Here is a 15,414-nt window from a genome sequence, read left to right as displayed (position 1 = left end):
ATCTGCTCTTGAGCCCTGCAGCCTTGTACATCCAGAGGTTCCCAACCTTTTCTGCATCACGGATCCTATGCCCACAGAATTCACATCCAGTTTCTAGAGGCTTCCTTTAAGAATCTTCGCTGGAATTCATTTTACACAGCACAGCATTCATCTTCCCAGATCTCAGCTCCAATTAAGTCATTCCCCTGCTCAGAAACCCTCAGTGTTGGTTCCTTTGTCTTCAGAATAAAATTCAAGTCCTTTAGCTGCACATTCTGGGTCCTCTGTGATCTAGCACCAACTTGCCTTTCCAAAATTATTTCCCTTTCCCATCTGTATGATTCAGGGTTCTCCAGAAAAACAGAACCAAGAGGATGTTTATATAATATATACAGAAAGAGAGAGGGGGAGAGAGAAAGAGGGAGAGAGATTTTTATAAGGAATTGGCTCACACAGTTATGGAGTCTGACAAGTCCCAAGATCTGCAGGGTGAGTCAGTGAGCTGGAGGTTCAAGGGATTTAATGGTGTAGTTCTAGTCCAAATCCTAAAGCCTGAGAACCAGGAGAGCTGATGTTTTAGCTCCAGTCCAAAGGCCAGCATGCCCAAGACCCAGGAAAAGCTAATGTTTTAGTTTGAATCTGAAAGCAAGAAAAATTCTCCCTTACTCTAAGGAGGGTCAACCTTTTAGTTCTACACAGGCCTCCAAGTGATCGGAGGATGCCTGTCCACATTAGGGAGGGCGATTTGCTTTACTCAGTCTACAGATTCAAACATTAATCTCACCCAGAAACGCCCTCACAGATACACCCGAAATAATATTTGACCAACTATCTGGGCACCCCATGGCCTAGTCAAGTTGATGTATAAAATTAACTGTCACACCTTTCATCACACACCTATGCTGCAGCTAGACTGAATTATGTAGTATTGGGCAGGCAGGTACCATGATTTCTTGCCTCTCTGCTCCTGCTCATGCTGTTCCTTTTGCCTAAAACACCTTTCCTGCCCATCCATCCTATCTGTCAAGTCCCACTTTCCTTCCCACCATGTTCCTACCATGAACCCTACCTTTTTTTTTTTTCAGAGACAGGGTCTCACTCTGTTGCCCAGGCTAGAGTACAGTAGCATCATCATAGCTCACTGCAACCTCAAACTCCTCGGCCCAAGCAATCCTCCTGCCTTGGCTTCCCCAGTAGCTGAGACTACAGGAGCACACCACTATGTCTGGCTAATTTTTTCATTTTTTTGTAGAGACAGGGTCTCACTATTTTGCCCAGGCTGGTCTTGAACTCCTGGCCTCAAGCAATCCGCCCACCTCGGCCTCCCAAAGTGCTGGGATTAGAGGCATGAGCCACTTCTCCAGCTACAAACTGACCTGTGTGCTTTCTCGCCTCTGCCTCTGCAGATCTGGTGGCTTGTTTCTCTGTCTGCCAAACTCTATTCTTCTCTCCTTCAAGGACTAGCCTAGGTCTCAGCTTTGAAGCCTCCCCTGACAACTCAAGGCAACCACACATTCTTTTGATACTTTGTATTTAAACCCTATCATATTGGAATTATAGGTATCTATGCTAACTAAACCATTAGGCCTTAGGGTTGGGGCTGAGGGCTGCGGGTGCTCCCAGGGCTTCAGGGGCCAGGCCTCTAAATAAATAAATAAATAAATAAACCATTAGGCCATGAATAGACAGAGATCTTATCTTATTCATTTTTGTATTCTTTTACCTAATTTCCTGGCACACTGCCAGACCTCAAAAATGTTTGATAAATGATGCATGAATAAACATATTGCCATCTCTTCCACAAAGCCAGATCTGCTTCCCGCTGCCAAGAAACGATGCCTACCTCTTCTAAGCTCCTGGAGAACTTCTGCCCGGGCCCTTGGCTTGTTCCAGCATGTCTAGCCATGCTTTTTCTGCCTTACCATAAGCTTCCAGGGACGGGCCCAGTTTGGGATGCATCTTTGTGCCCCTCATAGTGCTCTTCAGATGCCTTGAACAATTAAACACTGGCTGAGTGAACAGAAGCCTCAAACCACATTCTCTGCCAATGCCAACACCTGCAAATCCACTACCATCTCCCCAGGGCCTGCCAAGATTTACGGAAGAGAAGGAGGATCTGCATTAAGGAGGCCCTCCTCTGAGGTCTTCAGTCTCCGGATTTATGTGAGAAAATCCTAATTTAAGACTTGCCATGTGATTCATAGGGATAAAACTACAAAGAAAAGCAAGGAAGTGATTATCATAAAGATCCAGCTACTGGCTGCCTCTAAAGGGGGCTATAATCTTAGAAGGGATGGAGGGCAGTGTTGGCAATGTTCTCTTTCATGGCCTGGGTAATGATTACTTGGATGTTTGCTTTATAATTATTCATTGTACTGTATATTTGTTTTATGTGCTTTTCTCAAGTGTAATAGTTCCTAAAAATAAAACTTAAAAATAATTACATTCAATGAAAATAAAGTGTCCTTGTTGTTACAAAAAGGTTGACATTGTTGTGGAAATTCTTATCGCTAAGACCCAAGCCCCCTCCCCATCCCTACCAAGAGCCCCACCCGGCTGCTGGGACTCCAGGTGGGCTCCTGCTCGGGCCTGTCACTCTCCACGGGGCTGCAGGGGCTGCAGCCTTCTCCACAGGCTCTGACTGAGAGTCCTGCTCCCTTGCTGTGCAGCCTCCCCGCTCCACCTGTGCCCACATCATTCCACTTGTCCAGGGACCTGGACCCCTCCGGGAGTCAGAGAAAGCAGAGGAACTGACCAAACCTGTTTCCCACTTGCCTTTTCTCTGACTGGCCTGGGCTTGCCTCCTTCATCTTAGTTACACATCTCTGGCAGAGATAATCTGGGTCACTGAGCAAGGGTGGATGAGACGGGATAGGGGAAAGAGAACAATGTAGAAATAACTGAGCAACTCTGCCCGCATCCTGTAGGGTTTAGTAAGAACCCATAGGCACGTGGCACAATCATAAAGTTTTAACTTGAAAACAATCTGAGAATCGCTTCTGTGGGACAATCGGTCACAGGCATGTTGTGGCTGGTACTGAACAGTTAGTGAGTGTCTCTTCCATGCGGGGCACATCGGATGCAAAGAGGAGCAGTAGCTCCCTGTTTAACCCTTTCAACGGCTTTCCTTGGCCCTTGGGATGAAATTCAGTCCCATAACCTATGAGGCCCTCTGCAGCTGACCCTTGTCCCTCTTTCCAGCCGCATCTGGACCAAGCACTCCCTCACTGGCTCCAGCTGTGCCACCCTTTTTGCTGTCCCTCAGACATGCTGAATTTATTATGCCTACCTCAGAGCCTTTGCATCTACTGTTCCCCTCCTGTTCCTTTTTGCCCCACAAGTCTTTGCTAAAATATCACCTCCTCTCAAGAATACCTCCTTCCACTCCACTGGAGTAGCACCCCCCACCCACTATCACGCCACACTGCTTCAGTTTCCTCTTAGTGTGTGTCCTTATCCGAAATGACGTCACTTCTTTATTTTATTATCTGTCTCCTCCCATTAAAAAGTAAACTCAAGGGCTTCCTTCACCACTGTATCCTTCGTGCTAGAATACAGTGCACACTCAGGAAATATCTATTAAAGAAATACAATAAATGAACAAAATCCCTACTCGAGGAATTGAGGTCTGCTGGTGGGACAAATGATAATTAAAATAAGTACTAGGACAGGGATATTAGAAAGGCAGAGGCCAGGCATGGTGGCTCACACCTGTAATCCTAGCACTCTGGGAGGCTGAGGTAGGTGGATCGTTTGAGTTCAGGAGTTCGAGACCAGCCTGAGCAAGAGCGAGATCCTGTCTCTACTAAAAATAGAAAGAAATTAGCTGGACAACTAAAAATATATATAAAAATTAGCCGGGCATGGTGGCGCATGCCTGTAGTCCCAGCTCCTCGGGAGGCTGAGGCAGAAGGATCACTTGAGCCCAGGAGTTTGAGGTTGCTGTGAGCTAGGCTGACGCCATGGCACTCTAGCCCGGGCAACAGAGTGAGACTCTTGTCTTGAAAAAAAAAAAAAAAAAAGAAGGGCAGAATATTCACAGTAGGTATAGCTAACATTAAGTACTTTGTTTGCTCTGGGTACTGCTCTAAGTATTTAATATTTAATATTATCTCACTTGAAATTCACAACAGCTTGGAAATATAGAAACCATGCAATAAACATCAGGCATGGAGAGATCTCTAACATACGTGCATAGTCATACAACTGATGGATGCAAGAGCTGGGATTCGAACCATGGGAGGTTTCCCAAAGGAGCAAGGTTTGATCTGGGTCTGGGATCTGCCCAGGCTGGCTGGGCCAGGGTAGGGCACTCCATGTCCTGGCAGAAAGGACAGGCATGTCCAGGTACACAGGCATGGACAAGTAGGATGCTCTCAGGGGTGGATGAATCTCACAGACATAATGTTGAACACAAGAAGCCAGCCACAAATTGACTCCATTTGGTTTAGAAACAGACAACACTATTCTAGGGCAATAATTTTTCAGGGAGTTAATGCCTGGGAGGGGGCATGAGGAAGGCATCTGGGGTGCTGGTGTTATTCTGTATTTTGATCTGCAAGGTGGTAACAGGGCTATGCCCACTTTGTACAAATTCATTGAGCCATATGATTAAGATTTGTGCACTTTATAAGACGCATGTTATATTGAAATTTTTAAAATGAAAGATCACTCTAGCAGCAGTATTAGCCTAAAACATGAATCACTTGTGTAGAATTTTTGTGTATCTGGTGATGAGCCAGGTTTAGTGGCTGTAGGAAAGATAAGCAAATACAAGAGGGAAGGGGAGAAGTGGGAAAGTAAGAACAGGATTTCACAGAACACAATGGCAGTGGCATGCACCTGTAGTCCCAGCTACTCTGGAGACTGAGGCGGGAGGATCTCTTGAGCCCAGGAGTTGGAGGCTGCAGTGAGTTATAATCGTGCCTGTGAATAGCCACTGTACTCCAGCCTGGGCAACATAGCAAGACCTCATCTCAAAAAAACAAAAACAGGATTTGATGTATAACATATAGAAATTAAAAATGAGAAAATAGGCCGGGCGCGGTGGCTCACACCTGTAATCCTAGCACTCTGGGAGGCCAAGGCGGGTGGATTGCTCAAGGTCAGGAGTTCGAGATCAGCCTGAGCAGGAGCGAGACCCCGTCTCTACTAAAAAATAGAAAGAAATGATCTGGACAACTAAAAATATATATAAAAATTAGCCGGGCATGGTGGCGCATGCCTGTAGTCCCAGGTACTCGGGAGGCTGAGGCAGAAGGATCACTTGAACCCAGGAGTTTGAGGTTGCTGTGAGCTAGGCTGACACCACGGCACTCTAGCCCAGGCAACAGAGCAAGACTCTGTCTCAAAAAGAAACAAAAAAAAAAGAAATGAGAAGATAGAGCTGGCCCAAGAGAGGGACTCAGAAGAAAAGGACAAGATCAAAGGAACAGCTGAGAAAGAATCACTAACTGAATCTTCCCCTAACCAAGCAGATTCAGATACAATAGCATTTATTGACTGTTTCTGTGCCTTGGGTGCTGTGCTAGGGTGACTCAACCTGAGAATAAGCCCAGAAACAAGACAGGTGTAGGAGCTGAAGCGCAGAGAGGTGGCATGTCTTGTCTGACAGCACATATCTCCTAAGTGGTAGAAGTTATTGCTAGAAACCTTTCATTTGTGCTCCTGAACAAGGCTCCAAAACACTGAGTATTAGCCCCAACTGGAGGCGGAGTTTTGGCCCAGAGGAAGTGAGGAGAGGCCCTGGCTGCTTTGGCTGTGTTGGTGGCTTCCTGCCTAGGAGACACACCCAGCTTCAAAATCACCACTCTGGGCAGTCAGGTTGTTGCTAGGCACCAAAGGGGCCCTTGCGCTTTCAAGCAGCATCAGCCAGGCAGTTAACCTCATCTCGTTGCAAAGTCAGGCGCAGAACAGAGAAGGAAGCCAGACACCCTAGTGAAGCCTTCCCTTTTTTGTTGTTGTGGGTTTTATTTTTACTTCCATCCCCAGTCCTTCCACAGGAATTAGTAGTCTCTCTCCTTGCTCCCTCCCCAGTGTAACATTTAATGGTCACCCATGAACCTTAGTTATTTGTGTTCACTAGAAAGAAACGCCTTAAATCAGGGAACAATTATGTCTCTTACAAAAGTCAAATTGTTCCTTGAGGATCAACCACGTGCAGGCCCTGTGTTGAATGCCAAGAACAGAGAGATTCCCTCTTCCTGGAGCTCACAATCTGCCTGAGGACACAAACTGCACGCTGCATTGCAGGTTGCTACTTAGCACAGGGTATGGCATGTAAGAATGTTTATTTGCTGAATGAACAAGGGTTGAGAGAGAACTAAAGCCAAGGTGTTATAGGAGCTCAGGAGAGAGCTTCAAGTGCCAGTTCAAGGCAGAAATCAAAGAAGGCTTCATGAAGGTGACCATGTCTATCTGCATCATAAAGAATGAATAAGAGTAGGCGAGCAAAGATTGGGGGAGATATGGAGGAGGGGCATTCCAGGCCAAGGGAAAATGTCCAATAAATGCATGGTAGTAGGTGGAAAGAAAATGCCTAGCAAAATAGTCAAGTCATTGTCAAGTTTATTGTACTGAGCTGCCTATGGAAAATGACCACACAGGATACTCCTAGGACAGCCAGCTGCACTGGAATTCTCCAGCCACCACCGCCACCACCACGACCACAGAGGACTCCTCTCGGCCCCCACACCCGCTGCAGCTGGCCTCCTCTCCGGCAGCCAGGGCCTGGCACCCACTCACTGCACAGGGAGTAGCTGCCCAACAGATGACATATTTTTCCATGGCACCAGTCAGTTGCTAGGAATCTCAGGTTACCTTGTGGTCCCAACACTGGTTTTCACCAGCAGCCATCTGGCAGGAGCATTTTTCAATAACTAGATGAAATTATTATTTTGTGGAACTTAGAGTCAAAATAATCACAAAGGGGAAACAGACACATGTGACATTTTAGAAATACAATACAGAAGTATTTCTACATTGCCCTCCTCCCTCCCCAACACTCACAGGACTAAGAGTTTCTAAAGAATTGGGGTCTAGATTGACTCAAGGAAAGACAATGACAGACACAGGTGGTAACTATGGGTAGTGCTGCCTAGCTTCGGAGAGAAAGCACAGGCCCCTCTCAGGGAGTGGCAACAGACCTGGGGAATTCCTCTGTTCCCGAATCCCCAGAGAGCCCCTGAAACACTGGAGCTGGTTTTCTCTTTGACATTCAAATAGTGTGACCTTGTGGCAAGGGCATGGGGCCAGATGAAATGGAGATGAACTACAGCTCCTCCACTTACTAGTTTTGTTTGGGGCACAAATCCCATCTATAAATTCTCGTCCCTAAGAAAGAACTGGTATCACAGGATTGTTGGGAGACAGTGCTGGTTTCAGAACATGGAGGTTGAGCCCTGGCTGTGTCACCAGCCTCCCTAAACCTTATTTATACTTCAGAGGTTTGACTCTATACCTAAGTTCACTACCCGACACTCCTCACTGGAAACTGTAAGGCTTGGTGTAGCCATACAAAGGGCTACTATGCAGTTGCTAAAAATAATTTTTTAAGAGATGGGGTCTTGCTATGTTGTCCAGGATGGAGTGCAGTGGCTATTCACAGGCACAATCCCACGATGGATCAGCATGGGAGTTTTGACCTGCTCTGTTTCTGACCTGGGCTGGCTTACTCCACCTTAGGCAACCTGATGGTCCCCTGCTCCCAGGAAGTCCCCACATTGATGTTGAACTTAGTGCACACACCCAATTGGCATAACACAGTACAGCCCAGAGCTCCTGGGCTCAAGCAGTCCTCCTGCCTCAGGCTTCCAAGTTGCTAGAACTGTAGGGCGTGTGCCACCATGCTCAGAACAACAAAAAAAGTTTAAATAAAGTAAATCTCTGTATGTTGATAGCAGAAGACCTCTAAGACTTATTGGGCAATGAAAAAATATATACTAATGATGCATAGTATGTTTTGTGTGAATAAAAAAGGGACATATATGTCACATGTATATAATTAGTATTTTCTGGGAGGTGTTGTATTAATCTTCACACCAAAGAGGTTCTTAAGATTTGCCAGAGGCCAGGCATGGTGCCTCGTGCCTGTAATCCCAGTACTATGGGAAGTTGAGATGGGAGGATTGCTTGAGGCCAGGAGCTCAAGACCAGCCTGGGCAACATAGTGAGACCCTATCACTACAAAGAATTAAAAAATTAACCAGCCATAGTGGCACACACCTGTAGTCCTAGCTATTCGGGAGGCTAAGGCAGGAGGATTGCTTGAGCCCAGGAGTTCAAGGTTATAGTGAGCTATGATCTGCTGGAGGACCCCTGACTCCCCCATCACTTTAAACTATACTCTGTCTCTGTCTCGGCTATTTCTCTGTCTCTATTATTTCTCTATTTCTATTATTTCCAAATCTCTTGGGGCCAAGTGAAGTCCTGCATCAATGATCACACCACTGCACTCCAACCTGGGCAACACAGTGAAACCCTGTCCCTAAAAAAAACCCATAAAAATAAAATTAAAAAAAAAAAGATTTGCCAGAGTAGGTGGCATTATCCAAACACATAATGGAAATAAAGACCAATCTATACCACTCTTGCTGCAGTATTCTGAATTCAACATTAAGCCTAAGGCCAGGGATCTAAGGGGAATCTTCATCAACATACCAGAACTCCATGACCTCCTCAAATGCCCCTGATGAGCTCTCCTTCTACTAACTAGGTTCACTGAATTCAGGAAACCTCAGCTGTCGTGCCATGAAATCCCTGAGGTGAAAACATTTGTGTCCAAGATCCTTTACTTGCATGCCAAATCCTACATCACGGAAGCAGCTGAGAAACTGGTGCAGACCAGGAAATTCCTGAACAACCAAGAGGTCCTGACCCTGCAAGTTAAAGAAAATATCTTCAGAACGTTTGGAACAAACTGAAGTATTCGAGATACTATGACCCTCCCAGGTTTACTCTTTTGCCAATGTTAAGTTTTACTATTCAATTAAGGGCAGAAAAGTTTAAGGCTAGCACCATGGCTCACCCTGTAATCCTAGCACTTTGGGAGGCTGAGGCAGGAGGATCACTTGAGGCCAGGAGTTCAAGACCAACCTGAGCAACATAGCCAGACCCCATTTCTATAAAAAACAGAAAAATCAGCCAGGCGTGGTAGAGTGCGCATGTAGTCCCAGCTACTTGGTAGACTGAGGCAGAAGGATCACTTGAGCCTAGGAGTTTGAGGTTGCAGTGAGCTGTGATGGTGCCACTGCACTCCAGCCTGGGCAGTAGACTGAAACCTTGTCTCAAAAAAAAAAAAAAAAAAGGTAGAAAAGCTTAATCTACAGCTAATACAAGGAACACTCACTCGTTGATATGTTCACTATTCCCAAACACTGTATGTCTTTGCATTCCCATGCTTTTGCCTTCCATCCAGTGATCTACTCTTCTAAAATTCTACTAAAATGTCGTTTCCACTCATGGCTTCCATAAGGCTTCCAAATGACTCCCTTGTTTATCTGTGAGGTCAAATGTAGACTTTTTCTCTTTAGTCTGAACCTGCTGAACAAGTCCAGGTACAGACCTACCAACTCCTGTTTTTCTGTCCCATAAATGGTTATCTGAACGGCATGCCCCCTGAAATTAGCTAGACATAGAAGTAAACAGGTACTGTTCAGCTTACCGACAAAGGTTTCCTGATTGCAAAACCATGCCATGTGCATGAATTTTGATTGGGAATGCATTGTATCTATAGATTAATATGGGAAAGAATTATCTTAACAACATTGAGTCTTACAAGCTACCAATAAGGTATATATATTATCTTCTTTTATTTAGGTCTTCTTTAATTTTTCTCAGCAATACTTTTTAGTTTTCAGTATGTATCTTTCAGATTTATCCCTAAGCATTTCATACTTTAATGCTACTATAAATAGTATTACTTTAAATATTCAATTCCTATTTATTCCTAACATAATAGAAATACAATTGATTTTTGCAAATTGATTTTCTATCCTACAACTTTGCAAAGCTCACTTATTAGTCTCAGTAGCTTTTTAATGGATTTCATTGGGTTTTCTAAATAGATGATCATACCTGTGAATAAAGAGTTTTGCTTATTTCTATCAAAAAAAAAGTCACTTCCCCAACTTGGCTATGTCCTTACACTTCTCTGCTTTTAACATTTTTTTTTCTTTTTTTGAGACAGAGTCTTGCTCTTCTGCTCAGGCTAGGGTGCAGTGATCTGATCATAGCTCACTGCAGCCTCAAACTCTTGGGCTCAAGCGATCCTCCTGCCTCAGCCTCCTGAGTAACCGGGACTACAGGCAGGTGCCACCACACCCAACTAATTTTTTTGTAGAGATGGGGTCCTTCTTTTTAATTTTTTTTTTTTGAAGGGGTGGAGGTTGTGAGGAGGGGTGCTCAGTTTCCTTGTTTTTGTTGAGACAGAGTCTCACTCTGCCACCCCGGGTAGAGTGCAGTGGCGTCATTGCAGCTCACTGCAACCTCCAACTCCTAGGCTCTAAGTGATCCTTCTGCCTCAGCCTCCCAGATATCTGGGACTATAGGCAGGAGCCGTAGCGCCTGGCTGGGTTTTTATAAAAAATTTCTTTTTGGTAGAGATGGGGTCTCACTCTTGCTTAGGCTGGTCTCAAACTCCTGAGCTCAAGCAATCCTCCTGCCTCAGCCTCCCAGAGAGCTAGGATTACAGATGTGAGCCACTGCTCCCGGCCTCAATTTTTTTTTTTTTTAAGAAACAGGGTCTTACTTTGTTACCCAGGGTGGAGTGCAGTGACACTATCAAAGCTTACTACAACCTCAAGCTCCTGGGCTCAAGCAATCCTCCTGTCTCAGTTTCCTGAGTAGTCGGGATTACAAGTGTGTACCACCATACTGGGTTAATTTTTAAAAATTTTTGTATAGATAGGGTCTCTCTATGTTGCCCAGGCTGGCCTCAAGCAATCTTCCCTCCTTAGCTTCCCAAAGTACTGGGATTACAGGTGTGAGCCACCATGCCTGACCAATTTTTTTAAAAATAGGAAATGTTTTGTCTTAGTGCTATTTCAAAACCAGATACCAAAAGGAAGATGTTATACCCCAGTATGTCTAACAAGACATTTTTGAATGCTTCCACCTCTCCTCAAAAACTATACATTTCCTTAAAAGTGGGCTTTATATTTATATTCTAGCACCTAGAACAGTCCCAGAGGCACAGGAAGTATTAGACAAACATCAGCAGAATCAACATGAGTTCCAGCATGGAGCTAACCAGCCCCTACACCAAAAGCTGTTTCTGAATTGGCACCAAGTTTATTATACGAGCGAATCTACAAGTCCAAGAGCCAGGCCACAGAGGCAGACAGGTTCCTCTGAACTGCACCATGCTGGGAGGCGGCTGCTGATGACTCTGCCTGTCACAACCACAGCTATTGCTCTGTCTCAGCTGTCAGCGAAAGAACAGGTCTCCACTCACAGAAAAAAACAAGGATGACCTCCGTTGTGGGGGAAAGCAGAACAGAGTACTATCAGACAGTTTCAGAGTGAGATCTCTTACAGGAAGACAAGCTGTAGAACAAAGGTGATGGAAATGGTGAAAGGAAAGCAAACAGCTCTGCATCAGAGTTACTTACCTCGAATGACCTGTTTTACCCCTTTCTCAGTTTCAACCCATTTAAATGCTGATTTTGAAGACAAAGGCCAGGACTGTTCCTATTTCCCAGCTCAGTAAACATCACAGCCACTCCGGATAATTATCTCACCTTCCTCAAATGCAGACTACTGAGAGCTAAACTGATCAATCACCACAAGACATGTTCATTAAGGACCAAACTTTAATATTTCAAGGGCATCCCAAATGAGTTACTGGTGCAGTTACATAAACTTCCATTCATGCCACCAACGCAAGAACCATGAATTCTGAACATTAAAGCTGATTACCTCTTTGGATATATAACAACAATACATTAAAGCATGTCACAAAGTGCAAAAAAAAAAGGAGGCATCCAGCAGAAGAAAAACAAGCTCCTGGAAGAGCTGGAAGCAGAGGGCTGATTGTCCTAAGATATTCTTTCTGGAGTTCATAGTCCCAGGAAATAAAGCTGTCTCAGCCAAAAAGAGGTCTAGACACGGGTTTTGATGTATTCTTATTACAGCCAAAGACAAGCTCAAAGAAAACAGAGGTTCAGATTTCCCATGGCTGCAGCTGGATCTTGCATCAAAGAGTACCTCTTGTTTACTTCTCACATGTAAGCTGAGCAGGAAGCAAGCAGCAAGACTTAGCCAGTGATTCTGACTCCAGGCTGACATCTCTGCACTTGAGCTCTGAGCTCCTCAGGCAGGACAGCCTGGAATTGCTCCTGCACCAGCATTTCCACGATCTGCTCCTTTGTGTGAATGTCAGGTCTCAGCCACTGTCCAGCAAGCTCCTGAAGATGTCTGAGGACATCCCTGGGACCAGCTGCATCCTCGTAGCGGAACTTCCTGAACCTCTGCCTGGAAGTTGCAGGGTTGGGAGGATTCCTTTGCGCCATGTGCTCAAGATCCTCAACAGAGTCTTCATCAAGGCTCTCTGGTGGGAGCCCAGAAGGCTCTCGTGGAACCTGGACCTGGGGAGCTGGTATTAGGATGACTTCTGGCTCCTCAGCCATCACTTCATTTAGTAGTGACCTCGTTTGATCATTCTGGACTTCTCTATTTCTTTGTGTCTCTGGGTATCCTTCAGTCTCCATTCTGAAACTCCGGGAAAAAATGTTTCAGACTCCTAAGCACAAAGAGAAAAGTCATGGTCAGCAAAAACAGACCACAAAGGCTGTTAAAACACCCTGATCTCATGAATCTGGTCCAGACCCAGGTTCTATCAGCCTTCCAATCTTAACAGCATTCCTTAATAAAGCTACTACAAATTCTACTTTTGTTTTCTCCTTGCTGGATCAATTGATACCATTGAGAAAATGTGCCAACGAGGAATGTAGATTCTCAAAGCAGAAAGAATGAAGAACACTAGCCTTGCTGGAGAAATCTGCATCCATTTTTTTCTCCCATCATGTTAAGACAAAAAAAATTGTATATACACAATTTCTTTGGGAGGGGACCACGTCATAGGTGTTTGCTTTTTCCCACCATTTTTATAGAACATTTACTATGTCTACAAAGCAATTTATGAAGAGGTACTAAAAGAGAGGAGAGTAAGGTCTGTTCATTTATATCTACTGTACTGCCTTTTCTACCTCTAACCATCTCTTTCATGATGGTGAAAGAACAGCAAGTGTTAAAAAGTACTTGAGGCAGCAGTGAGCTATGATCACACTTGTGAAGAGCCACTGCACTCCAGCATGGGCAACTTAGGCAGACATCTCTTAAAAGAAAGAAAAAAAAAGTGGCCGGCCACAGTGGTTCACACCTATAATCCCAGCATTTTGGGAGGCTCTCTTGGGACCAGGAGTTCAAGACCAGCCTGAGCAACACAGCAAGACCCTGTCTCTACAAAAAACTTTAAAATTAGCTTCACATGGTGGTGTGCACCTATACTCCCAGCCACTAAGGAGGCTGAAGCGAAGAACTGCTTGAACCCAGGAGCTGGAGGTTGCAGTGAAGAATGACAGTGCCACTGCACTCCAGCCTGGGCCACAGGAGAAGAAAAAAAAAAAAGAAGAAATATTCACCAGCTGCTAGTGTTTAAAAAAAAAAAAGAAGCCTCTAGGTTAAGATCAAGAACCTAAGCTCCTCTATCAGTGTATGGCAAGTTGTCAGAATCCTAGTAGTGTACACGTCCAACACTTCAGATGTTTCAGAGTTCCAGGATTATCAAACCAGCTGTAGAGGGAGGAAGGGGGAGGCAAGCAAATTAAATACCTGCAAAATGCCAGGAAAAAAAAAAAGCCTTGGCTTCATTTGGTTAGGGCCCCAGTCCAAAAGAGGGGTTATTTACAGGAAAACCACATCCTATGTTAATTTACTTTAAAAAAGACAGAGACTTCAATGACAGAACAGAAATGACTAAATTCATTTTCACATCAGGGTATGACCAAAGGATACAAGGGGTATGATGAAGTCACTTTTCAAGGATCTTTTTCATTAATACCTTCTTCCCCCAAAGAACTGATCCCTCCCATCTCAGACTCTCTCAAATCTGTTCACAGCCCAACAATCACTAACACTCACTAGCTGCCCTGCATTTACTAGTTCCCAGCACCTAGTCATCCCTTCTCTCAAGGTTCCCTGACCCATTTTCTGGGAGCCCTGAATTGATTCTAGAGCCTGTAGTTTGGATATTCTTGGAGGACACCCATTTTTCTCCTATTATCTGCGTTTTTGCTCAGTTAACAGGGTGTGCTTGTCCCTAAAAGAAAGTTGTTACTAACCTAGGGTGATCAGAAGGGTAAAAACAGAATACCTGCCAACTCAGGGGTACCTTGGATAAAAAGGAAATATTTAGTCCAGGAAAGGTTGGGTGAAACATTGCAGGAAAGCAAAATCTTGGGAAAAACCTAAGTGACCATCAACAGGGAAATGATTAAACCATCCAGTGGAATACTGTGCACCCTGGGGAAGAATGAACTAGGCCTACGGGAGCCGGTAAGCCCATAACATACCACGACATGACCAAAGTGCAAATCAATGCGTAGTATGATCCCATCTGAGGAAATTAAAGATACACACACGTAAGCAAATATAACCTGATATATCCAAACAGTATGTGGATATTATCAAAGAAACTAATTGTATTTACTTCTGAAGAACAGGAACAGCAGAACAGGGAAACATTTTTCATTTTATAACTTTCTGTACTGTTTTCTTTTTAACTACAAATATGCATTTCTTTCATAAAAACTCAAGAGGGAGGAAACTTCTCAGGCTTTCCTCTCCTACCCAAAACCTTTCTGAGTGAAAAACCCTAACCTACTTAGGAAAACACCTCCTATTAATTTTTCTAATTCCCAGCACCCAAGGTCTTTACAGCCCTGGCTTCTAAGAATAGTCTCAACTGTCAGTAGGCTAATTCTCAAGGCTGGCTCTGAAAGATGGACCAGCTCCACAATTTAACCAGCTAATAAATCCCATCAGTTTCATAAGACAACCTGCCAAACACAAAGCTTATCCTCACCAGTTAATAACTCCAGTTTACTGCGTACGTATTTTCTATCTGACACTGTGCTGAACGTTATACACACACTCTCCTCTATACATACAGATCTTCTCAGCCACTCAGGTTAAACTGTTGACACAGCTACTGCCCCAGGAATCTCCATTAACAGCAACAGCTGCTACCATTTCTAGAATTTTATGGGCCAGACACACCGCTGCCTTCCCTCACCCAATCCTCCCGATAACCCAAGGGGCAGACACTGCCATTTCCATTCACAGATAAGCAAACTGAGGCTCAGAGAGAGGAGACCTGCCCAAGGTCGCAAGGATAGAAGGCAGTGCCACAACTCAACCCAGAAAAGGAATCCCAGC

This window comes from Propithecus coquereli, unplaced genomic scaffold (assembly GCF_000956105.1).
Source record: "Propithecus coquereli isolate 6110/MARCELLA unplaced genomic scaffold, Pcoq_1.0 Scaffold341, whole genome shotgun sequence".
Taxonomy (NCBI): domain Eukaryota; kingdom Metazoa; phylum Chordata; class Mammalia; order Primates; family Indriidae; genus Propithecus; species Propithecus coquereli.
The sequence above is the reverse complement of the archived record's forward strand: the minus strand, read 5'-3'. Positions refer to the sequence as shown.